Genomic DNA, 26,698 nt, shown 5'->3' on the forward strand with positions numbered 1-26,698 from the left:
CTATTTTTCGAAGTGTTTATATGGCAAGGGGGCAAGCTATAGTATATAGCTCATGTTCTGGGGAAATCGTCATACAATAGTATGCTGTGTTCATTTTCCATATGCCTAATCAGTAAGATGCTATATGTATAGTTGTTATATTGCCAAATACTTATGAAAAAAACAAACTTAGTAATAGCCAAACCCTGATTGATTTGCCTCTCTTAATATAATCCAAATGTTTCAAGAGAACACTTTCAAGGCATATCAGATTTAATTCCCATGATCTGAAAATCAATATCCTGTCAATTGAAGTTTTTAAGAATTTTAGGTCATCACAATTTAAAATTAATTTTTTGGTCAAGTTACAACAGATGTTCTACTGTTTCTTTCACTGAGCAAAACAGAAACATTATGAGGCTGGAAATACACTATGGGACACAATTTCACTTCTCATAAATTGTGATTGTGATTTTTTTTTTTGTCAAATAAGTGACATAGTTGTCCTTCTCCCCCACCCAGACTCGTAGTATGGAGCAGGCTTAGCCTCTCAGAGACACGTATGTTTTGTGAGTTCTTCCCTGTCCCCCTCATCTCTTAACTGTGGGGTGTGGCAGAGCACAGTCCTTGGCCCTTTTCTCTATCCTCACTTACTAGCCTTGGTGATTTCTTACTGTCCAGTGACTTTAGATACTATTTATATACTCTAAAATTCATATAAACACCTTTAAACTCTCCCTGCACTCTGACTCCTACGTACAGCTGCTAATCGACATCTCCACTGAGATTGATAACAGGCATCTTAAACTTAATATGCCCACCATGAACTCCAGATCCCCGTCCCTAAACTTGTTCTAGGCAAAGTCTTCTACATCCCAGTTAATGGCAGTGGCATTAGAACAAATACTTAGAATCATTTCTCTCACACCTTACGTCATCGAATCCATCAGTACATCCCACTGGCTCTATGTTCTCAATGTATCTAAGAGCCTACCACTTATCACCACCTCTACTCCTGTGACCATGCTCCAGGACACCATCCTCTTTCACCATGAATATCACAAGAACCTTCTTACTGGTCTCCCTGCCTCTACTCTTGCCTCTCTTCATTCTGTTTTCAAATCAGCATCCAGAATATCAGTTTTCTCAGATTTCTCCTCCGCCCCAAACCCTTCCATTGCCCTTGACATGATTTTGACATCAAATGATCTCTGTTCTTGGGTGTCTGCTTCCCATGTGTTTTCCAGGTGCTTCCTCAAATACACCTGCACAGCGAGGCTTACCCTGACTACTCCCGAAAACTGCAAACCCTCATCCACTCCCTATCCACTTTCAGAATTTATTTTTCTCCCTAGCATTTACCATTATATAAAATACCACCTATTTTAGTCATTTATTTTGTTCATCATCTCTCTTACTCCAAAGAGATGAACTCCATTAAGGCACTAGGTTTTGTCCGTTTTGTTTGCTCTTACATCCCCAGTAGTTCCAACCATGTCTGGTGCACAGAAGGTGCCCCAAAATATTCATCAATGAATTAAAGACACACATGTTGCAACCTCCCCTTGTTTTATAATCACTTAAAAGGTATGAAATAATGGTTATGGGAATCATCATTGAATCACACTGATACTGTAAAAATACTTACTTAATAATGAAGGCAGGAGAATTAAACCCAATAAAAAATGTTCCATAATTTAATTCTTTTCCATACTTCTACTTCATTATATCACCTCTTTTCTTTGACATAGGCTTTCAAAGATTTATCTAAATGAGAGCAGATTTATATAAAAGGAAGGGAATGGGATTTAAGATAGTCCAGTAACAGCCCCAAACTCCTCAACCCCACTGCTGTCAGCTACTAAAATCAAGGGCACTTCTAGGCTTCAAGAGCCAGCTGTAAATTCTCTTGTTTTCTCAAATGTCTTCCCGGGTCTCCTAAATCTAATTTTTCCTTCCCCCCAAATGCTTCGCTCCTTCTTTTATAACCATTATTTATGTCTCACATAACTGATACCCTACTTTTTTCCTTCCATCCTCCTGAATAGAAAACAACCAGGTCTATCCCAGTGCATATATATGCATATATAAGTTTTTAGAATGCAGGAAATCATAACGAAAAATTTTAAATAAACATAGAGGAAAATATAATTTAAAATAAGAATCAGATTAATATTGAATAGAAAAAAAAGATGTTGAGGTACAGAGGCAATGAAACTGGGAAAAGTAAGTGGAAAAAAGACAAATGAGTGATATTTGAGGGTTACACAAGTGAAACATTTTAAGATAAAATTGCATGTGGATAAGAATTATAATTAATGGGACATCTATGTACATAAGAAAAGATGAGGGAAAATGATTCTTTTTTACCCTTTTTCTGGGGAAGATGAAGGAACTTAAGTTATTTTTTTAAAAGATTTATTTATTTGTCAGAGAGAGAGAGTACAAATAGGGCAGCAGCAGGCAGAGGGAGAGGGAGAAGCAGGCTCCTCGCTGAGTGGGAGCCTGATGTAGGGCTCGGTCCCAGGACCTCGGGATCATGACCTGAGCAGAATACAGACACTTAACTGACTGAGCCACCCAGGTGCCCCCAGAACTTAAGTTATTGACTACAAATTCCAGTAAGTTTTTCTCTTTGCCTTTTTCAAGAACTAAAATAACCTCCTCAGCTAATACACTGATACACTTCTGCTTATGCATTGCCTTGTAAACATTAGTGTATCTAAGTTTTATTTACATCCAATTGTTCTATGTATGTTGGTGGTCAAATAGTAAAGGTGAAGAGGAAGAGAAGCTTCTGGCATCCCCATGGCCTCCACTGTTCCCAGCACAGAATAATCACTCGATAAGTATCAGTTGAAAAAAATAAAAGGTTGAATGAATACAGAAATCCAAATATTTGGCAGTTCAGACAAAAATCTCCAAGTATCAGGGTTAATCCACATGCTGCTGATTCTGAATAACATGTTCCTCTATTCCGTGAAGGACAAAGAAAGCACTCACAGATGGCCCTGGGCAACATCCCGCCCTCCACAGTCAGTGCTTTGCCCACCAGCACCTGAGTCTCCTAGTCCTCTACGCCTAATGGCGGCTCTTGCGTCATAGGCAGGATTTCCGTCACAGCTTATGGAATCAGTTACATAATTTCATATCTGCTTTCAAAATAGTATCGACTGTATTTTTTTGAACTCCTTTGTGCAGGTATAAATGACATGGCACATTCTATTTGTTTCAGGTATACAATGTAACAACTTGATATCTGTATATATTTTGTGAAATGATCCCCATGATAAGTCTAGTCACCATGTCTAGGAACAACTTTTTTTCTTGTGAGGAGAACTTTCAAGGTCAATTCTCTTGGCAGCTTTCAAATATATAATACAGTATTGTTAGTCACCATGCTGTATATTACATCCCCGGGACTTATTTATTTTATAACTGGAAGTTTGTACTTTTTGACCCCCTTTACCCATTTCTCCTTCCCCTCACCCTCCGCCTCTGGCAACCATTGTTTTATTCTCCGTATCTATGAGCTTGGTTGTATTTTCTGAAGTCTTCAGTCCTGAAGAATTTCTTGTGTTTTGCCCTATGAGTTTAGATGACCTTTGTTCAATTTACCAATGTCATCTTTTCCTCTAATGATTCATTTCACTCTTTCTATTGCTCATCACATCCCTTGATAAAAAGAATCAAATCACCTGCCTATAGAACCAAGTGGTGTAAGACTGAGAAAGAATCTGAGGCTCTTGTATGAGCCTAGTTCCTTAATAACTCCTTGACAACCAGTACAAACCACACCTTGTAGGGTCAGCTTCGGGATTTTCTCACATACTTTCTTCCCTACTGGAATGCTATTTTTCATTCTATCTAGTTTCTACACAACTACCAATGTCCATATTCAAAAGCATGACTTTAAGTAATTGTCTGTCTATCTATTTGACATATTGCAGATATTTTATGTTAGCCATTTATTTTTTCATGTGATTTTGGGTTCTTTTATGCAAGGTTTGTATCCTATATCAGTTGTGGCCTAGAGTATTGATCATGGTCCACTATGAAATAGTCACTCAAGTGTTTATTGATTAACTGACCAATTCTTGGTGATCTTTTGTCTTTCTTGACATCAGTTATTTGTAACATGGGCCAGCTGATGATTTTATTTCTAGCATTTATGCAGGGTCCGTGCTTATAGGCTCAATTACTATAATCTGCACTTCTACTTCTAGACCATTCAGGATGGCTTTTGGCTACGAGTATTGGAAAACCCAGAGAATAATGATTTAAATATTTTTCCCTCATATAAGAAGTCTGAAAATGGCAGATGCTGGATTTGATTCACTAACTCAATGATAACAAGGCCAGCATTAAAAAAATATGGTCTTTCTGTAGCAGATATAAAATAGCTGTTAAAGCTATGGGCATCAACTTCGTGTTCAAGGGAAGAAGAAAGACAAAAAGGGAAGGGTGAAGTCAGTAATTCAGTCCTTTTTAAAGAGGCACTCTTTTAAAGAGGCACTCTTTTAAAGAGGCACTTTTGACACCTGGCATGTTTCTGCACACTTCCCATTGGCCCCTGGAAGATTGTGGTAAAGACAATGAGGTTGCTAATATATTGGGTTAATTAATTAACCGAATCTGTCATAAACTCCCTCCTGGATATGCTCTATATACCTCAGTTTCTCTGGTCATAAGCCAGGCATAAAACTGACAACAAATTACCTCAAAAGAGATTGAGGTTGTGAAGTGTTTGGGGTCAAGATAAAATACATCCTTCCTATTCAACCTTACTAAGAAAACTTGGGGAATGAAATCTCTGCTAAATGAAATAGAAGGTTTCATTTAGTTAAGCAAGGAATGGGATGCAAGCAAACATTGTTGAGCACAGACTATTTGCAAAGAGAAGGAAAAGGAGCCTAGAATTTGTCACTACCCTCTTTTCTTCCGTATCAGGGAAATTCATGCTCAAGGAAATAGGGAACTATCCAAGGAGAGCAGACAAGTACGCCCTGCTCTTGCTCATGGGAAGGTATGGAGCTGGCTCCATAAAAAATGGGGAAGGGAGAAGTTAGTTACATTAGTGAACCTTTAGAAGTGGTCAGAGAACAAAATCCTAAATCACTTGAATGTGAGTTACAGATCCCTACCAAAGTGAAGTGGCCACGCCCATGTAATAACTGTATTAACAAACTTCACGTGTTTGCATGAGTACTGGTTAAATCTGTCTTTAAAACAATCTATTTTAAAATTATTCTAGAAATATCAAAAGAGCATAGGATAGATTCATGGGTTTATCTAAATTAAAGAACAGAATCTATTGCGATCCTGTTACTTTAGGCTTTTGACAATTTGAATAAAGGCTAGACTAATGTTTATATTTTGTGCCACTTTGACATATTAGTAAGAATAAAAACTTTGGTGAGTTTAACCCACGTAAGGAAAATATAATTCTTAGTCACCTTAAATGCCTGGACAGGCATCCGAAAAGTTACTGTAAATAATTACCTATCATTATTGGATACTTATTAAGATCTCTTCTGTGAAAAATGCATCTTGATAACCATACAAAAAAGTGTTTTAAAAATAAAATGAAAAATTACACTCATATGTTTCACTACTTCCCAGAGATAGCATCCCCTTAAGCTGCAATTACTAATGATATGGTTTTACTACAATAGATAATTTGACCTGAGTCTTACCTTTAATAACTAATGGTAACCGAGATGCAGTTTTGAGCTTCTATTTGGAATAAATAAACCTGTTGTTCTTTGTTATGTTAAGTAGAAAATTAATATTTTTCTATACTGCAATGATTAGAAGAGCTGGAATTACATACTTTTGATATTTAAACAAAAATTTAATTTATTCAGTTTTACTGACATTTAAATTGTCAAATTTTTATCTGTGCATAAATAGAGGTTTAGGAATCAGGGCCAAAACTTAAATTTGGTTTTTAGTTTATTTTAGAACCCTAGATCAAACATTAGGTGGCACTATTGTCACAATGAAAAACTGCATCCACTCACTTCCCTATCGAGAAGAATCTTCTTTTAAAATTCTCATTTAAGTCCCCACCATGGATTATTTTCACTTTTCCACTGTGATTAAAATATATCCATAATAAACATAAAAAAGATTAAAATTCATTGTCAACATCTGCTGTTCACTAAGAGGTGTGAACCATGATAACTTTTTAAGGAAGTGTTCTCTGAATTCTAGAATTTAAAAGATATTTGCATAAAGAAGAAATAGCGATTATGAACAAATACTATATTTTCTTTGTTCAAAAATCCCTATTGCTTTAATGTAGAAATATCAAAATAGTTTTAAAATTTCTTTCCAGAAAATATTGCCTAAAGTTTTCCTGGATGCCTAAAATGACAGATCAATTTATTTTGTTTTTCATGATAGAAGAGAACGTTCTAGAGAATATTTTTTAATATGCAGTGGAAATAAAAAGGACTAAGAAACTGGATACCAAAAACATCAGTTCATATGTTTGTGATCTTTGTGTGTATCCAGGAACACGGAGACAGATGGAAAAGGAGAAAAGCTATCAGCGGAAGGAATAATTCTAAAGATTCAAAATTTTTAGGTAAAGTTACAAAAAAGGGAAACGGAGACAGAACATAGTTCTTCCAGACCAGCAGGGCACTACAGCAGGTTTATCAAATATCAAAGTGAAGATGAGCTCCTCTCTGTTTAATGAGTTTAGATTTCGGAGGTGCGATTTGAAGACAATAATTTTCAACCATTTGCTGAAGGCTACAATGGAGTTCAGTGCGTAAGAATACAGGTCCTGAGCAAATGTGCTGATATATGAACCCTGGCACACGGGCACATTATTAAACCTCTAAACCAAGATTTTTCTTTTCTGTAAACTGAGGTAGTGATATTCTTTTGAATCGATTTGAAAATCAAATTGGAAAATTCATGTGATGCATAAAGCCTGCCACGTTCTTAAATCGTACTTGGGGGAGCAGCACTGGTGGGGGTCCTATGATCTTGTTGTTATTAATACAGTCCTGGTGCTGCAGAGGTGGTCCCACTTTCCTGCTGACATCCATGGTCTGGTCCACACTGGGGACATAAGGGGCTGCATCATGCCAAGGGAGAGGCCCTGTGTCTCCTCACTATGAGGCTGACCCAGGGGTTCAGAGCTTTCCGTCTATAGTCTGATGGCCAGCCACCCCCTCCAGCTGCAAGGCTGTGAAAAAATTACCTGATTTCTCAGAACCTCAATCCCTCCACTAGCTAAGTAGACATGAAATTAGTAAGCCTGACCTTATCAGGGTATTAAGAGGACATCCATATACACATATTGCTGTGATCAGTGTAATAGAGTTTGTTAAATACTAGTTATTACAACTACCACCACCAAAAGATGATCCACTTCTGATTTTTCAGTGTGTGAAAGCTTTTCCACCTTTCATTTCTTCTATTTGGAAAATCATTTAGTCTCCAAAAAATGAGCTTCTATGTAGACCTCTCTCCACTGATCCTGGGAGAAAATAATTTATCAATATCCACAGAATGTAGAAAAATCAAAGCAATCTCAGCAAAACCATAAAACAGTAGAACTTTTAAAGGTAGGTATTTTGTGAACTGCAAACCGAAGTCACAATACGTCCCTCTAATCGGCTGACCCCCCTATGCAAAGAGCAAAGGCTATATTTTGACCACATAAAAATCCTCTCCTTTTAAAACATGTGTGCCAAGGTAAAGAGAATGTAACATGTATCTGTTAACCTAATGCACCTATTGTATCTTATTCAAACATTCCTGATGATAAATCTCCCCTCCCCTCATTATACTGTAAACCTCATGGTGGTAAAACTGGTTTTTTATTCCCAGCATTGATTTCAAAATCTTCATGTGTTATGCGCCAAGTAATCTTCGTTAAGGATGAGCAAATAATTGAGATAAAAACAAAAACAACAAAAACCAAATATCTGTCACTCAAATCATAATGGAACAACTGTTTTAAAATTTCTTTCCAGCATTTGCAACAGAAATCACATCTCTTTAAGTCTTGTCTGGCTCTGGTCTACCTTGTGACCTTCAACAGCTGGTCCCCCAAGACTGTGTGAAGGGGCCAAGGAGAGGCCAGACAGATTCGTATCTATGTGGGCTGCTTACCCCATTCCCCCAAAGTTCCAAAACTTCTTAATCTACTGACCTTCAGGACTTGCTAAAGAATACTACATTGCCTCCAAAAGAATTAGAAGAAGCGTTAAGGAGACTTCAACTCTGTAATTTATATTGCAACACTTCCTGTTAACTTCTGCTGTTCTGATTTATGTACTTAAACTGAATGTTTCATCCTGTATTTCAGCCTAGCAGGGATTTATTTTCATACACTTTCAATGTAAATAAATGATAGTTATTATAAAAGTTTTAATACTTTCCCCCAGATAGGCAGGTTTGCAGTACTGCGTGCAATGTGAATTTTAGAAACAATAATAGTTGCCTTTGAATGAGGCCTCCCATGCTTCAGGCACAATGCTGGCCTCCTGATACTTATGCAATGCTTAATACATCCTGAAAGCCAGTTCCTACTACAAATGAGAGAACCGAGTTTTCGAGAGGTTAAATAACTTCTCTGCGGTCGCACAGCTAAGTAATCTGGGAGCCAGAATTTGAATTCAAATAGTTATGACTTTGAAACCTATCCTTTGTGCTCATTTCACTTACTACTAGAAGTATTTGCTGAAAGTAACAATTTCTCCATAAGAGATCAGTTTATTAAAGTAACTAGGTTTTATATATATATATAGAGAGAGAGAGAGAGAGAGAGAGACAGAATGCAAACTTCGGAAGGCCTAGCTAATTTAGTAAATAAAGGACAATTTCTGGAAGAAAATAAGATATTCAGCTGACCTTCTTAAGTGAGACAAATATTGACAAAGGTCATACATGGGAGTCAGTCTAGTAAGCGGCATTCGTTCACTTAGCATATGTTCATTAAACATCTACATGTATCAGGCACTGCGTGAGGCACCTGTAGGAAGCAAGCCAAGTGAGACCCATTCCAGCGGGATGGAGCTTGCAGATGGGTGAGAAACCATGCACCTATAAACTTGTGAAAACCAGGCTTGCAGATGCTTTGCTCACGGTGAGAATGAACATGTGTGTCTTGGTACTTTCACATCAACAAGAACGGGAAATAATGAAACCTAGTGGAATAAAGTCTTGAACAATGCGATGAGAATAAAATAATGCCACCAGAGGAAAAAATTAATCAAGGTGAATGAAGTAGGTTATATTATTTTGACACCAACTCTCACAGCATGTGTCCAAGCAGGCTGAATGTTTTCCCCTCATATATTCTCTGCTCTGCTCCTTCTTTTATCAGCCTCATCGGTCAGGAAAGTAAGTGGTTGTTGTATCAATATATTTCGTATATTAAGGCCATCTGCCAGCTCAATTACTCCAGTACATTCTCACAGTATGGGATTTCTCGGAGGAGTAATTCTATTGTAATGCTGCAGAAATTATATAAATGTCCTATGTGACTGAGAGGAAAGAAATATTCAGAATGACAATGCTTATAACGTGAAGAGAGCCAAGTGCACTGTTGTTTTATTGTTGTGTGCTTTTTCTAGACTTTTGAAACTTATTTTGATTTTGGCATCTTACAACTAAATATTGAGCTTTTGTTTAATTTAATTTTGATGAGATAATAAATACACATTGTTAAAATTCAAAAGGCACAACAATGCATGGAGAATTTACAGGCAGCCTACTTCATGAGACAGTGGTGGAAGTCCAGAAATAAATCTTCCGTTTCTGTCTCCGTGGCTAATGTCATGCATGACCTTTACCTCCATAAACCTCAGTTTCTTCATCTCCAACAGGACAAGGATTAATTGGGGGACCTGTGGTTATGGCACTAGTATCAAAGGAAGCTCTATTTTGAATTACAGACCCACCTGATACTCTTCTTCCATATACAAAAAAAAAAAAAAGTTTTAATTTTAAACTTTGATTGTTACCAATTACAAATGCAATTTACAATAATTCTGTGACTTGACAGATAAAAAAATAAATTGTAAGAAATATTTTTATAACATAAAAGAGGATAAGATACTCTCATGGAAAAGAATAAATGACAGAAAATGATCACTCCATACGAAATTTTAAAAATGTGTTCAAAATGGATCAGGGGTTTAAATGCACAGAATTTTTATCGTGCATATGAAACCCTAGTCAATATTACTGTCGGAGGCTATGAAATTCTTTTATCTCAAAGACGATAATTCTTCTTGAAACAAATAAATACTGGAACAACTCAGCCCTGTTTTAGAAAGCATATTCCTATTTTGTTCATGTTGAAGAAAATAAAATCTCCATGTTTAAATGTAGTCAAGTGGACTTATCTTTTTCTGTTGTTGTTATTAATTTGGGGTTTTAGCAAAAGAACAAAAATAATGAGTTTAATGGGAATATGGGTTCAGCAATTCTGTACTGCTCATTCCACATTTTTGGCTTAGAATTCAGCATACACCCCGGCTTTTAGGAGTAGGTTTTAGTCCAGTCCTGCAGGGAAGCAGGGATAAAAACAGATGACCTCTCATGCTCTCTCCCATAGCTGAGAATCTATTAGTTTCACATTCATTAAGCTGTTGGTATGTTCAAAGCACTCCGTCTGATTATTCCTTTTTTCTCCTGGGATGATGTTCTCTCTGGGAGGAGGTGAAAGAAAATTAAATCCAAGTCAAGACCCTATTATTTTCCTCCTGAATTCTCTCTCTGCTCCAGTTTGCACCAGGCAGGAGAGAACATCTTGCACAAAGTCCGCTGAGCAAATCGTCTTTATTCCATGAATGAGAAAGGTGCTGAGAAGAAAGTCCACGATTTGGCTTTCTTCTCTTATTAAAGCACCCAAAAAGAACTTTTTCAATTAATATTTATTTTTCAAGGACCGACTCCATGACTGCATAGGTTGATCGGTCATATCGCTTTGCATTGGGAAAAGGTCCAAACGTGATTGGTGTCATTTGATTCCACAGTCTTGGAAAACAGCACATTCTTCCAAGCCATCGAAGCTGTCTTCCCTGGCTGTGCTTTACATGCAGGTCCCTATTTTATTAGAAAATACAGTGCATGACCAATTTGCTGAGAGAATTTTAGGAAAATCTCCTTGGAAGTACTTAAATGAGTAAATAGACATGAATATTTTTTATTATAAACTGTGGTAAAATAGATCAACAAGTAAATAAAATATGAAATAATAATCACTATTATTTTATTAATAAGTAAAAATCTAAAATGATAAAATGTTTGCCAATTGTGGGTATTGTTTTAAGTGTAGAGGATCAACTCTGTGCACAAGTACCTGGAAGTGGAAAGAATATTCCATGATGCCTAAAGAAGACCGGTGCTATACAGAGCCAGTTTTGAATGAGTTTAAGATTCCAAGAGTCCAGATTTCTTCACCAAACCCTGCGCCTTTGAAATCACCATCATAAGGGTGACTAAGGGGTTATTCCAAGAAAGGCTTGCCAACTTTCCTTCAGTGATAATACATAGAGAAAAGAATACTGTTTTGTGAACAGGGCTTTAAGAATAAGGCAGCTCAAGGTGTTGACAACTGCTCCAGGAACTCTGGCCACTCCAGGCTCCTCCAAAGATACAGACAAGTGTTCATCCAACTTGCAACCCACTAGGAACACCTTAGTGTCAGCCAATAGAGTAAATACAGACTATGGAGAACAAAATCTTTCTTTCCACCATCAGAGCTCTGTTGCCACATTAGGCCCTAAGATTAAAGAAGAGTGAGCTGGAAAACATAAAACTTTTGATGAGAGATGAAAATCACTTTAGACGGTGCTGGTACAGGCATCCCGAGTGGATATGATAGCTTAAAAAGTCTCTGTATGTATGTGTTTGGTGGGTATGGGTGTATACATCTATGAAGATCTCAGGTGTGTGTGAGCGTGTGTATATGTGTTTGTGTGTATGTGTGCACTGGAGCTATGACATGGGGGAGAAGAACCCCAGTGAATGAATCCTTTGGTTCTCTGTGTCTTTGGCCGGTCCTGTTTTCTGTGCTTGCCTTAGCACGGCTACACTGAAGGTTCTCCAGCATCATATGAAGACATGAGAGTCATACCCGAGGCTGAATCCAAGCAGAGTTAAGAAGCAGAGGAGTACAGCATAGAGCATTTTATGAAAAGTTAAATGAAACAGAAGACTTCCTAGGTTTCTAGATGTAGAAACTTATAATGAAGGGCGTGAAGAGAGACAGCACTGACAGTAGTTAGGGGTGGAGGGGCTCCTTCCTTCGGTGTCCCTCACCACTGCCTGGACCTTCATTAAGCAAACATGACACTTATCCAGGGCAGAAGTCAGTTTCAGTATTCATCGGTAAGCGTGCAAGGGTGCAACGGAAGGCATTTTAAAAAAACTACACTACTATTACGGATCCACCAGAGGATTCAATTCTTCCTTGAAAATCCTAAAGTAACAACAGGCCAAATACAGGATTCTGAAGAAAGTATACAGCATCTTCACATTTCGAGATGCCTTTTACAACAGAAGTTTTCAAGATCTCGGTGGAAGACAGATTTTTTTTTTTCTCCCTAGGCAGGCTGTGCTGCAAATTTTCTCAGTCTATTGGAATTTACTGCTCTTTTCACCTAAAATCACTGTAAATGTTGTGACATGTCTAAAAATGTGTCTGCCTCTCCCCTGTTTTATCTAGCCCCAAACTATTTTTCTTTATAATTTGACCATGCACTTTCAAAGAGTGCATTACTATCTTCTATGCTAGAGCCTGTTCCTTATTTTTCATATGGGAAATAGCTTTTTATTTGAGTTGAGTGCAGTGCCATAGAAGGAGGTTAACTAATCTGTAGCTCAAAATCTTTTGGACATGGGCTGAGTATAGAAAATACATAACTAGCTAACTAAATAAATTTGCTTGGATCAAACAAATTTGGGTTAAAAAAAAAGTATGGGCAAAGTAGACTTGTAATTTAAATTGTAATACTAAATTGACAGTATAATTATGTTGAAACTGGCTCCACTTTGAGACTATAAAGGGATAGTATTAACAATTATTCAAGGATAATAATTTAAATTGAAAATTTTTCCCCAAACTGTAAGATATGGTCACCCTATTGGTAATCTTTATATTTCTATGCCCTTAGCTGTCTAATCTCAGTGAATCGCTTAACCCTGATAGGAATTAACCAGTGATAAAGTATGTGAGCTCTGATTCCAGATTTAAAACTTGGCTGTAGCACTTACTGGCTGTGTGAGCATAGGTCCCCAGAGCAGAGTCCCCAGGCAGTGCACAGTCAGTAACACAGAGCAGAGCAAAGGGAACTGGTACTAATAAAGAAGCACTTGTTCACCTGGGCCTCCCTGCCATGACACACTGAATAAAGAGTTATGGAAAATGTCCCTAGACTTGTATTGCAGGAGACAATAGGCAACTGATTCTTCTCCTAAAATTTCCTCACTCTCAGAAATAAAAAAAGGGCTAATGATATTGATGAACTGGTACATGTCATATTATTCTTCTCAACATTATACTTAGCCACCAATGTCAGCTCTGTCTTAATTTCACCCAGCCCAGCTCAGGGACAAAACCAACTATGATATCAAAGACATATCAACATAATTTCCTTTTAATATAATGATAAGTATATAATATTTATAAATTTGTAAAACTTAGCATAGTGTTGAAAACCAGGGAAATTTCTTTCTGTTCACCCTCAAGCTTACTCTCGTTTCTGAAGAGTAACAGTGATGTTTTTATTTGTTTTTGATGGACTTGCCTCATTATTTTAAGTTGCGTGTTGGGAACAAAACAGAGAGTGAAAGTTCTTCCCTCTAAAAGTGGACCTACACAACAGGGACATTAGAAGATAGGAAATATAAATGACTTTTATTCTTAGGCCAAATTTTCCAATTAGGAGGCTACCATCCATTTCTTGAGTTCAATCCACTTTCATTAATGTGGCAAGAAGTCTTATGCCTTGTTTATGCATATAAGAAAAATAAGTTCTTGCATTCCATGCAGGCTAGGCTTAAAGCAGTGATTCAATCAAAAGGAAATGTTGCCTTTAAGTTTTAGTGCTTTGTAATGTTCTGTAAGAAGCCATAATCCACTTTACTAGAGAAAAGGAGGCAAATGGAGAGGTGTGTGTGTGTGTGTGTGTGTGTGTGCGCGCAAACGTGTGTGTACAAATGTGCGTGTCCCAAAGCAGCTTCCTTCTCCTTCTAGATCATCAGTAGGGACCAAGGAACTGACACAGGTTACTTATGCAAAAATTTACCAGTCATGCAAAACCATCGGGTCAATGAGGCCAGTTTACGGTCTAAAAAAGGGATGTCATTTTTCAAACAGCCCATGTCAGAAAGTCATACGGAAAAATGAGGAAATGAAACTATTAAGAGTAATTAGATAAGAAAAAAATCATTTTCTAATATTTATCCCCCAAAAAACAGCCAACTGTAGACTTAAGTTAAAAGTCTGGTTGCTTTAGTTAAAATCCAGATTTCTAACACAAAATTCAATGGCCAATATATAATCCCTTTAAGCTTTGGAAGGAAAACCCAATTTGGTTTTGCAGAGAGTTAGCTAAATGAATCATTCTCCAATATTAGTGAGTTCAAATTATCTGAAGAATTAGTCAACAAGCCATTTTTAAAGATACCAATAGAAATATGTATATATTTCAAATATTTAACAAACCACTAAAACAATAAATCCTTGATTATATATACATGTAAAAAGCAAAGTAAAATATAAGGAGTGCCTGGCTGGCTCAGATGGAAGAGCATGTGACTCTTGATCCCAGGGTTGTGAGTTCAAGTCTCACGTTGGGTATAGAGATTACTTTAAAAGAAATGTATATGTATATATATACATATAATATACACACACACCCATATATACTTTAAAATATATATACATATACTTTAAAATATATATATACTTTAAAAATTTTTTAATAAGCAACGTAAAATACAAGGAACATTAACTGAAAATTATTTCTGTTAAGTTGAAATGCATCCTGAGTATTTATTCAAGTGTCCTTGATAAGCAAATATTAAAATAAATTGATAGGTTGTAGAATCACCTCAGCTTCTCAAGCTAGGTCCATGAAATGTGACTGTATTGAGAGGTATAAGTGTTACACAATTTTGCACAGTCAACAATACTTTTATTCAAGTATGAGAAGAAAAACACAAGCCTAAGTCACAGATGGGCTAAATGGGCTGTCTTTGTGATCAAACACCTAGACTGAATCCCAGTTCTGCGGTTTTCTACTTAGCTTTCCTCTATATAAGTTGTTTTCAACTTCTTCTAAGACTAAATGATAGTCATTAATAGAATTATTGACATAGAAGAGCATTTTGAGATCATTTAGTCCAATTCTTCATTTCAGGCGATATGTCTAAGGTCCAGAGATCTAACCGATGTCACCAAGGTCATCACAGCATTATCAGCAGAGCTGATCACCTACACTGAGCTTTCAACCCTAACCCTCTGTCTTCTCTTACCTTAGGAAGTAGAACTCTTGGTTCAATTTCTGAATACATTTGTGTTAAAACCTACCTAATACTTGATTTTCCTATATGATTTCCTCCAAAACATTTCCAAAATATGGACTATCAGTCAACCTAAACTGAGGATCTCAAATATAATAAAACTTTAGTGATAGTTAGTTGTACCCATTGGTTATTTCTATCTGATAAAATCTCTCAGAAATAATACCAGTGGTTTCTGCTTTCCTAAACTGTAACTAGTGCTTCTCTGGACTGGAGACTTTAGTAAGTACAATTACATAGCGTCTTCACATAAAAATCCATATACGTAAATCCAAATAAATTTAAAGTTACCGTAATATAAGATTCTATGAGTTAGGTTTCTAAATTTTAAGCTATTGAAGTTAAAAAGTCAATGATATGACAAATTTCATTGACATAAAAGACATGTGGCGAAAGAGTTCACTTACGTTGATGAGCACTGAGAAATGTATAGAACTGTTGAGGGAAAGAAAAGCATGGCTGTTTTAAATTATCTCCTCCTTCAACTGATGTTTTTCAAATTAGCTACTACCAAAGCTGTTGTGAGAAAAAGATAATATAAACAAATTCATACAGAATTATAAATTACTGTCAGCTTAATCTATTATTCTTTCCCAAGATAACTTAATTTTTCCAGGCAGAAGCCTTTAGCAAAAAGAAGAGAACTATAACGAGTGGGTTCTGGAAAGGAAGGCATCAAAGCCAGTGGATAGATCTTTCAACTCATGCTACAGAGTGACTGCCTCTAAATCCATAGCCTAAACCAGTTAAAGTCCAACTGTAATGTGTATCAGAATCACCTGGAGAGCCTATTAAAATATAGATCACCGTGTCCCACCCCAAGTTTCTGATTCAACATCTTCAGGTGACACCAAGGCAGGCTTCTGGTCAGCCAGTGGGTCACACTTTGAGAAACTTTGACTCAGACTGGCCACCAATTCAAATGATAACGTGATGGGTTAGATAATATTAGCATTGCTCTCTTAGGCAACTGTGTATCACAGACACAATATGAGAAAGTAGGACCAGGATGCTTCCTACTAAGACTACCATAGTAGGAAGGTGGCTGGTGACCGTGGAAACTATAAAATTTCCTAAATCGAATGGAATACAGGAGCAAAGCATCATGTCAGAGAAGAGCAGATCAGAAATGAAGATGTACCCAAGGAGTGGAAAACAAAACAGTTGTTCCCGCACTGGGTAAAGCATACAAAACTCAGCAAACAGAAGTACCAATGGGACACGATGCTATAACCTGAGCTATTAAACCACAGAATGTGAAACGGCAACATGCCCACAGGGTGGGGACACAAAATCCCACTGCAACAGAAGCCACTTTGTCTAAAGCCCCATATGTAGAATCACTATCTCCTTTCTTGCTTTCTTGACCTAGTAACCCCTACATCACCATCAAGCTCCAAGTTTGTACTTTACATATGAACTCTACTACGTTTTTTTTTTTTTTAATCACCTCCCGAATACCTTAATTATTAACCTGTTCAAACCTCAGCACATTAAACTCTAGATCAGACACAAGAGAGTGCAAGTTCTTGATGAGGGCATGTCACCCACTCTGCTTGAAAGGGAAGCCAGGGGATGATTCTTGTTATGCTCTCCAAGGTGGCAAGCAGTGATACTAAGGATATCCACTCAGGAGACTGAATGATCTGTGAGGACTGACCACCTCTTACACACACATACAAACACACACGCACACATACACACACTCTCACACTCACACCGTCTCCCTTTATTCAGGGCTCCCGGAGAGTCATTATGAACTTTCTGGGAAAGCAAGAAGAGAATGCAGAATAAAGGATTGGTAATGTATTTGGGAGATGGAATTAAGAAACTTTTCAGGGAGACCCTAGATTAGTTAGCCTATGTGCTGCAAGGGACTTTTTAAGTGTTTTGAGCTTATTAGAATATTAGATGTTTTTCATACTTTATTTTTACTTTCACAATATTCGTTAAAGATAATATCTTTCATCACTATTTTTTAGACAAGGAAACTAGGACTCAGAGGAGACTTGCTCTAGATCAGCAAATAATAGCAAAACGGGAATTAAACAGTATCTAATCTTGTTTCCTTACAGAATTATCACGAATATTTAAAGTTGAAATCAATTATGTAATTAAAATTTATAATTACTGCAATTTGTATTTTTCTGAAGGTAGAAGAATCAGAATGCCCCAGAAACTCTATTTTCTAATGTCCTTCTCAATAGTAATAAGTACTTCACAAGCATTACTTTGCATATTTTTATATATCTTCACAGAAACTTCATGAAGGGCTGTGTTTTATAATTTTAAGGGTGAGGAAACTGAGACATTAAACACTTAGGAAACTCATCCATGTAAGTGGCAGGCAAAGTATCCAAATCTAGACCTACAGGACTCCAGAGACCAAGGTTTTCTCTATTCCATTCTTCAACTTCTCATAGACGTTTTTTTATCTATTGATATTCCTAGAGATAAGGATCCAGCAAAAATCATTTACTCTATTAGGACCATGTGCCAGGATTTGCACTGTAGGGAGTACTCCTAAAACATAATTTTGATATGCTGACATAATAAAGGGTTCAGTGTCTCATTGCCACCAAAGAATTAATATGAAGATTCTTTTCACGGCTTATCAAACCATTCACAGCTTCTCACGCTCCAGTTTACTCACACCCCATTTTGAACGAATAGGCCCACCCACAAGCCCCGCCCCTTGGTACAATTGATTGGATAAGGGATGTGTATCTGACTCAAGGGCAGCCAATCCATAGGCTTCCCATGGTCCCCTACCGTGGGTTCTGACAAGCTGAGCCAATCACATTTCTTTTTTTTTTTTTTTTCCTTAAACTTAAGAACAGAGGGAAGGTGTAAAACAGCAGGAGACAAAGAATGCCTTATGAAGTAGTGGCATGGCATGTGGCGAATGCCAAGGCCCTCGAGATACATTCTAGGGTAAAACTCCCCACAGGGAATACATGAAAAAACGTTGCAGGTATGAAATACTGCACATTTTATGTTCTCTACTGCATACTTTCAGAGCATTCAATGATATTTTCCCCATATTGATTAAGAAAATAAGTTTTGAAGGCTCTATAAAAGTTGTTAAGCAGCTTTGGCATGTTTTCTCAACTAGCATCATTTAAGAATCTCTGTGAAATTAGGGGCGCCTGGGTGGCACAGCGGTTAAGCGTCTGCCTTTGGCTCAGGGCATGATCCCGGCGTTCTGGGATCGAGCCCCACATCAGGCTCCTCCGCTATGAGCCTGCTTCTTCCTCTCCCACTCCCCCTGCTTGTGTTCCCTCTCTCGCTGGCTGTCTCTATCTGTGTTAAATAAATAAATAAAATCTTAAAAAAAAAAAAAGAATCTCTGTGAAATTAAAAAAAAATGGTAACAAATACATAGAGTTAATATTTACAGCTAAGTGATTGAAAATTCTTAAAAGAAAGGAAAGGGAAGACTTTTTGTTTCCAATATCCCATAATAAATATGAGTAATTTAATATTATTAAGAGACTTTAAGTTACACGTGCAAATGCACTCGATTTGCCAGTCTCTGATTCTTTACATGGATTCAAGGGCAAAACTCCTTACACTGATTTCCTCTCCAGTGTAGTACAGAGGAAAACCCAAGGATTCCAAAGTCAGTCCTGGATCCAAATTGTCTGCTGATACTTATTAAATATATGACTGCAGATGAGAATATTCACTCTGGGCCCTATTTTACTCTTCTGTAAAAGGTAAGCTATATTAATTCATACTTGACCTCATTGTCATTGTGTGAGTTAAAGCATTACTGTGAATAGTATAATGTCCTTCTTTTAGTAGCTTCATGTTTTATCATATAAAATATTGTTATATTGTTATATATATAACAAGATATTGTTATATATATTATATATTATATATATATATCACTAAGGCTTAAAAGTCATATGTATTCTATACAGAGTGTGGCTTTAATAGTTTGTGAAAAAAGTAGGTCTGACACATATTTAGGACATCAGTTGTCACACCTCTTCCTCCCATATTCGGTGATTTATAAAGCCAATGTATACTTAGGACATCACTTAATAAACTCTTAGAATTTTCCTAGAGTGATAAAGCAAGGGATTTCAGAAATAAGTTCTCACAAATTCAGTACATCTCCAGAAATCTGATCAAAAGCTAACAAATTTGAATTTTCTACTTGTCATCTGATTCAGGTCTCATCAAATCTGTTGGGTTTTTGTTTTTGTGGGGGTTTTTTGGCTTCCCTAAGACCCCTGATCTGACTTCCAGACCTGTATACTTTCACACTTTTCTTATGAGGTCCCTGTTCTTATAAAAAGAACATGAGGTAAATGATATTACACTCCACTTGAAAACTTCAAGCATGAGCGTCCAGTCTCATGTTCCCCAAATGCAGCCAGGGGAAGCTGCTTTCACAACACGGTTTAATGCTTCATTACGGAGCCAGATGTGGGTGACAGCAGCGTTGCTCTTTGACAGTTCAAATAGCACATTTCTGAGAGAGTGTTTAATTCAGGACTACAAGTGGACAGAGCTATGCAGACCTCTTCAGCACCCTTATTATGGGTTTCAATTTTGTTGCTGATATTTTCCCCCTTTTTAATAGGTGAGGCAGCTGACAACTGAATTAGTACACTCTCCTTAGTATGCCAGTGGCTCATGACAATAGCCTAAGGGGGAAGATATAGATAACTGAGAAGTTTTCTCACTGTTGTGATATATTTTTTCATATGGTTAATAAGGCAATTGAAATGACATTCTGTCACAGTAGTATAATACCATGAATGTGTGATTTCCCTTGTGCTGCCACTAGGAGGAGATGCATTTTGTTTAATACTTTCCAAAACAGAAGTGGAAGAAGAAAAGGAATATGCTTAGAGAAGTGACAGTCTGCAAACTTGAAAGTCCGTAGTGTAATTAGACAGCAGTGGTACCTAATGCTAATGGGATTGGACTCTGTGCCAGGCGGGCTTGCTCTGGTGATGAAAAGGTAAAGTCAAAATAATAAAGAAAACTTAAGAACTTAAAATAGTTCTTTATCAAACAGCTTTAGAAGGTAGGAAAGCTAAACTGATGTGACTTTCTCTCCTTAAATAAAAACTGCCCCCTTCAATAAATGGGATTTTATAGATAGGACCACTTTAAGATCTTCCTTTGCCCTAAACCCTCTCACTAATACAGGCCCACATCAGATATTAAAATGTACTTACGTTCCACATTCGAGAAACCAAGTACATGCGTGTATAATGGTATGAGTTAAGTTACAGTTGACTAGTTGGTATAATAGTACATTTAGAAAACATTTAACTAAACATAAATTAATTATAATTTTGCAATTTCTGTTTATATTTTGGAGTTGTGTAAGCTATTTTGCTATGTCCTTTATACGTTCATTAGCCCCTGAAAAATTCACAGATCCTATTATATCTTCTACATAAAACAACATCTTGAGAGACGTATTTTTCAGGATGGATCTGTCAAATGCCAGAAGATGAAAATTCTCATCTGTGGTGACAAAAAGGGTTTCCACTTGGTCTCATGACAGAGGCTCGTGAAACAATTTGAATATTGTGAGGATTATATCGTCAAATATTGGTATCATACATATTGTTTAGTAATACGCTCTTATATATGAAAGATTAATATATTACCAAATTAGCTTTATCCGTCAAAATATCTGTTGGGGAAGCAAGGGGTGAACTAGTTATATAAGCAATAACCTAAAAAACTTATGTAAGTTACCTGAATGAAGAAGGATTGGAGGAGGTCTGTTACCCACATGTGTTCAACTTCAGCTCCTCAATCTACTCACCTCCACCAAGTACTCTGCCTAATGAGCCATTTTCAGACCTACAAAAATAGACATGTGCCACCTGCTGCTATCATAGCTCATGTACTTCCCCTTTGAAGTTTAATATTCTATAAAACAGATACTCTCCTTCTCCAAAAGGTTGGATTTATTTTTTCATCTTGGTGAGAAACTCAAACTTCAGGAAACAGAGATCTAGTTCGAAAGCATATGCCACTTTTTAAAAAACTTCACAATTGTCAGCTTGCCTCTAAAATGTAGATTTTTGCTATCCTCACTCCAAAGGAGAAAAACAGTCATCATGAAATAGGGTGGTTTCGCTAGAGGCACAGAACTAAGTAAATGGTAGAATTACAACGAACATACATTGACATTACAACTTTACTTTCCATTGGCTCATGACCCTAGTAGGTAAAGAAGGGATGCACCCTATATTTGCACAATATGACCCCTTTTTTCTGCTTCCTTTCTTTAATTTTATTAATTTGTCCTCCTGACAAAATGGGATAAAATCCTAAATCATTAAAGAGAAAAAATTAGAGATTCTTGCTGATTTCTGTGAGTTGTGTATCAATGAGATCCAGAGTAGCTGACCCTGGCTTAAACCATTAGTAGACTGAAGCCCTGTGAGCTATAAACAGATGACTAAATTCAAATAGTTCTTTATGGATGTCAACATTTTGTGGGGACCCCCAAATGACAATTACTATAGGAAATAGGTAAGAAATGATGAAATTTTATATATTTTTTTATTTCTATTTTTTAGAGAGGGAGGTGGAAGGGACAGAGGGAGAGAGAATCGTAAGCATGCAGCCCAAGGTGGGGCTCAATCTCACAACCCTGAGATCATGACCTGAGCTGAAACCAAGAGTTCAACACTTAACTGACTGAGCCACCCAGGGCCTCAGAAACAATGAAATTTTAAAGTAGTTGAAGTAGTGACTAGTTCATTGATTTTATAACCTCACATATCTATTACTGTCCAATAGAAATAATTGGCCTGTACCCTAGTTCCTTCGAATTCCCATGAGTAACACATAAACTTGCCAGAGTAAGAGACCAAGAACCTTATAGTTGCTGGGACCTAAGAAGGGGAGTCTAGGCAAGGCAACAATGTCTTAGAGAAAACAGTCTTAAATATTCAATTCAAGAAGCAGAGCAAGAACAGATGCTAAAGGGAAGTCTTAATAATTTTGGATAGTTCGGTCCAGATCATGAGGTTGGGAGGAAAAGTTTGCACTGGTGTTTCAAGGCCCCATATGTGACTATCAAACCTTTTTTTTTTTTTTTCTCTGTTGGTCTAGCTGACTGAGACATAGCTCCTGAGTGCTTTTAGCTGATGGTGACTCAAGTCACACATCTCCCCATAGTCCAGCCGCATTGCACAGGAAAGAGGTTATATGGCAGGAATTGTAGACATGATTACTGAGGGTCTTTCTCATGCCTCTCAAATGCTTTCTTTTTTTTTTTAAGATTTTATTTCTTAATTTGAGAGCATAAGAGGGTGCGGCAGGCAGAGGGAGAAGCAGACTCCCCACTGAACAGGGAGCCTGACATGGGACTCGATCCCAGGACCCTGGAATCCCAGGATCCCTGAGCCAAAGGCAGACGCTTAACTGACTGAACCACTCAGACACCCTCTCAAATGGCTTCTGCTGCACTTTCTCATAAGCCAATTTGAAGAGGAGTTCGTATGTTCAGGAAACACATCACCTCCCTGCTTACACTACAGGACAGATTTGGAAAATACAAAGAATATACTTAGGCTCAGAATCATCTGCCTCAGATGAGTCAGGCAGAGCTAGTCGTTGGTAACATGATGCATATCATTATAAAAATAGGCTTTAGAACAAGTCAGATCTCCTTAGTACAACAAATTCAGAATTAATTATTTGTAAAATATAGAAACAAAATAATGTCCTTCAAATAGCATTGGACTATATCGTCCCAGTAGAAAATAATATCCACTCTGTTGAGCTGTGCTGGCTTATGGGTAACTTAAGAAGAAACTGCCTATAACCATTGGGTGAGTTGAACTAAAATAAAGTTTAATTCTTGCTGCCACTGTTAGGACAAGAATCCCCTACCCACATTTCAAGGCCAGTAAACCATGAGAAAAGGAGAACTACCATTAGTTTTCCAAGGCATGAAGGACAGGCCAAAGGTCAGGATTGCTTTCTCATATTGGGATGTCTGGAGTTCCACAAGGGAGAGGATTGAAGGCACCAGACACTGGAAACTTTAAGACAGCCTAAAGGACTTAGAATGTGGAAAATGAAGAAAAGGAGAAAAGTGGAAATCAGGTAGCATCCACTTACAGAAGAACTGCCACAACCTCCGATTGAGTTCAGTGTGCGTTTTTGAGAGGTTGAGAAATACCTCATAGAGCTTCCCCCTTCCTGATGGCCAGACGGAGGAGGTGTGGACAACCCCACGGTGAACCACTCGGTGAAGAGACCACAACCAGGCAAACCCCTCCAGTGCAAGATTCGTAAAGATAATTTCCCATAATTGTTCTCCCTCCCAAGACAGCAATGGGCACTGGCTTAAGAATATGCTATAGGATCCATGATCACACATGAGTGAATTTATTTGTAGATTCTTCTGCCTGGGCAAAGCAGACCTCAGGGCAGCCTTTCCCCTGTTTCTTTTGAGTCATTTGGCTTTTGCCAAGGTAACGTAGGCCTGGAATAGCAAGTTGACACATGTCTGGATGAGCACCTGTATGGAACTTAAGAAAGAGGCAGCAGAAAAAGGTTTCCCAACATCTATTACTCAAAAGTAACAATGTTTCCAAGAGGGAGAAGATTAGATTCTATGTGTTAAGTGTGATTTGAGCATTTTGGTTCACTCCCACATTGCTTCAACTTCTTCCTAGGACACAGAGATACCCAATAGGAGCTGTTGCTCTGGTAGTTAACATGTGGTCTCTATTTTATATGAAGCGATTTAATAACCACAGGAGCTTAGTATAACTGCACACGAAACCAGGGGTAAAATAAATACAACTGAGGAAATTGATTTCTTTAAAGGCATTTTTGGTGCATAGTCAAAGGCCATTAATAAATTTACTAGGACATCTTTTTTACAAAATGCTTTAACATACATTTTAAAATATACAAGCGTTTAACAACCAGAATCTGAGCAGAAGAAAAATACCCAGGGAAATGTCCAGTTTCTTCTTAGAGTCTGAATCAGAATATCTCATTTGGTGCTTTTTGCATCTTGTTATAGGTCGAGTGGAAATAAAGGAATCTTTAGTAATTATTGTTTTAGTATATTGATAATCCTCACCTGTTCTTCTCAAACTCTATTCTGAACCTCCATTCACCTCCCCTACCCTGGCCCCTACCTGCAGTCTCCAATACCTAGAACGTTAGAATAGCTATTATTAACAGACGTTTGATTATCGTCCACCCACCACTGCCCATTCCAAGTAACACCCCTCCCGTTAACTCTTGTCACCAGTTTGTGAGCTCCAGAGCGGTGACTTTCATCTATCTATGCTATACCTACAAGTGAAACCCGCCTGGATCCTAAAGCCGTGGACCCAAATATAAAGGAAGAAGACCCGGAAAGAGAAGGAGTTCTCAGGAGACTAAGCGAGAGGAAGTTTGCTCAGGGCACAAGAATGTAGCAAGGGGCTTGCCTCCCCTCCTCTCCAGAGCACTGGTACAAAGGGCATTCTCTGAGACTTGTCCATTTTCCATTTTCTTGAGAAACTCTGAACTAAATGTCACCGAACTTTGTAATGGTCTTAAGATCCTGCAGACCTGATTTCTGAAAATTGCCAATCCATTTTCTCCTTCTGAGAAGGATGCCTCAGGAAGTTATTTTCAACCCTTAAATTTTTCTTAGAACAAAAAGAATTAGCTTGTTGTTAAGAACAAAATCATTAAGTGTTCCAGTCTCCTCTGTGCAGTACGTAACCTAAGGACAGAACAAATTCTTGCCCTCAAGGATCTTACAATCTCTCAAAACACTGTGCATTAGCATTTTAATAGTGCGATAATCCTGTGATGCTGTTGGAAATGCTTTACTTAAATGGGCACAACAGCTACATTTTCTTCTAATGAAGATTCATTGGCGCTATGGATTAGCATTTGACAGTGGAAAGTGGCTATTAACGTTGATGTATGTGAATACACCCACATATAGTGGCCAAGTCTCCACAGAGTACATTTTCTAAGGTATAAAAACAGGAGGGTGGAGGGAGTACGTGAGGAGAGGCCATCTCCATGCTCTATTTACAACAGTTGGTCTGTTTGGAATGACAGGACAGTGCAAGGTGGGTCCGGACCTCGGGCATACGTGGAACCTCAAACTTGTTTGACCAGGGACTACTCTTCTTAAAACTCTCCCTTCGGTATCAGAAAAAAGAAAACGGTCCTGTTCTGGAAATTTTCTTTTTCATCATCCAGATTTTTGGCAATAGAAGTACTAATCTCATGTTGTTTTTCGATAATGATAATAATGCCAGTGCTGGGGGCGCCGGGGTGGCTCAGTTGGTTAAGCGTCTGCTTTCGGGCACCAGTCACGATCTCAGGGTCCTCTGCTCGGCAGGATCCCGCTTCTCCCTCTCCTCCCCACTTGTGCTCTCTCTCGCTATCTCTCTCTCTCAAATAAATAAATAAAATCTTCAAAAAGAATAATGCTAGTGCTGCTAATAAGGGCTATGATTCATAGGACTGTTATATGTGCAGGTGGAACTGTCTATATGAAAGTCCATTTCATTTTCCTAGCAACCCTAAAAGTGTTATTGTTGCCCAAGATTTTACAACGGATAGCTGCGAGTCCCGGATTCTTGCTTCGCTTTGTGCCAAACTCAACATTTCTGCTCCTTTCACTGCACTGTAAGGCTAACATCAGTCCGAACATCACTAGAGTAAGCAGTCTCTCAGCTACACAAACAGAGCCACACATATTTGCAGACATATATAAGAACTTTACGGACAAAAAGGCTCTCATTGCTTCGACCTCCCTAAGAACATTTGTATTCCCCAGAAACATTTGAAGATCAAGATTCCCAATACCATACAGATATCAAATGCCAAGGAATACAAGATTCCCTTTTCAGAGACACTGACTCTGAGACCTTGTGCCTCCCTGATTTATCCCAGATTTAGAAACAGGGACAGCACCCGAGCAAAACTCCTCCATTCTGGAATGCTGTATTGCCAGCCAAACCTTCCAACCCCCTGGACACTGGCTTCAGTTTCAACGATGGAGTTCTTTTGTTTGTTGTTTCTTTGCTTGTCTTTTTTTATTTTTACTTGCTTTGATGTCTGTAATCCTGCTGATCCATGCAGGTGACCAAACTTTCATCCGTAATCTGTAGCATTCAAATTAAAGGAA

Source organism: Ursus arctos, unplaced genomic scaffold, assembly GCF_023065955.2.
Source record: "Ursus arctos isolate Adak ecotype North America unplaced genomic scaffold, UrsArc2.0 scaffold_29, whole genome shotgun sequence".
Taxonomy (NCBI): domain Eukaryota; kingdom Metazoa; phylum Chordata; class Mammalia; order Carnivora; family Ursidae; genus Ursus; species Ursus arctos.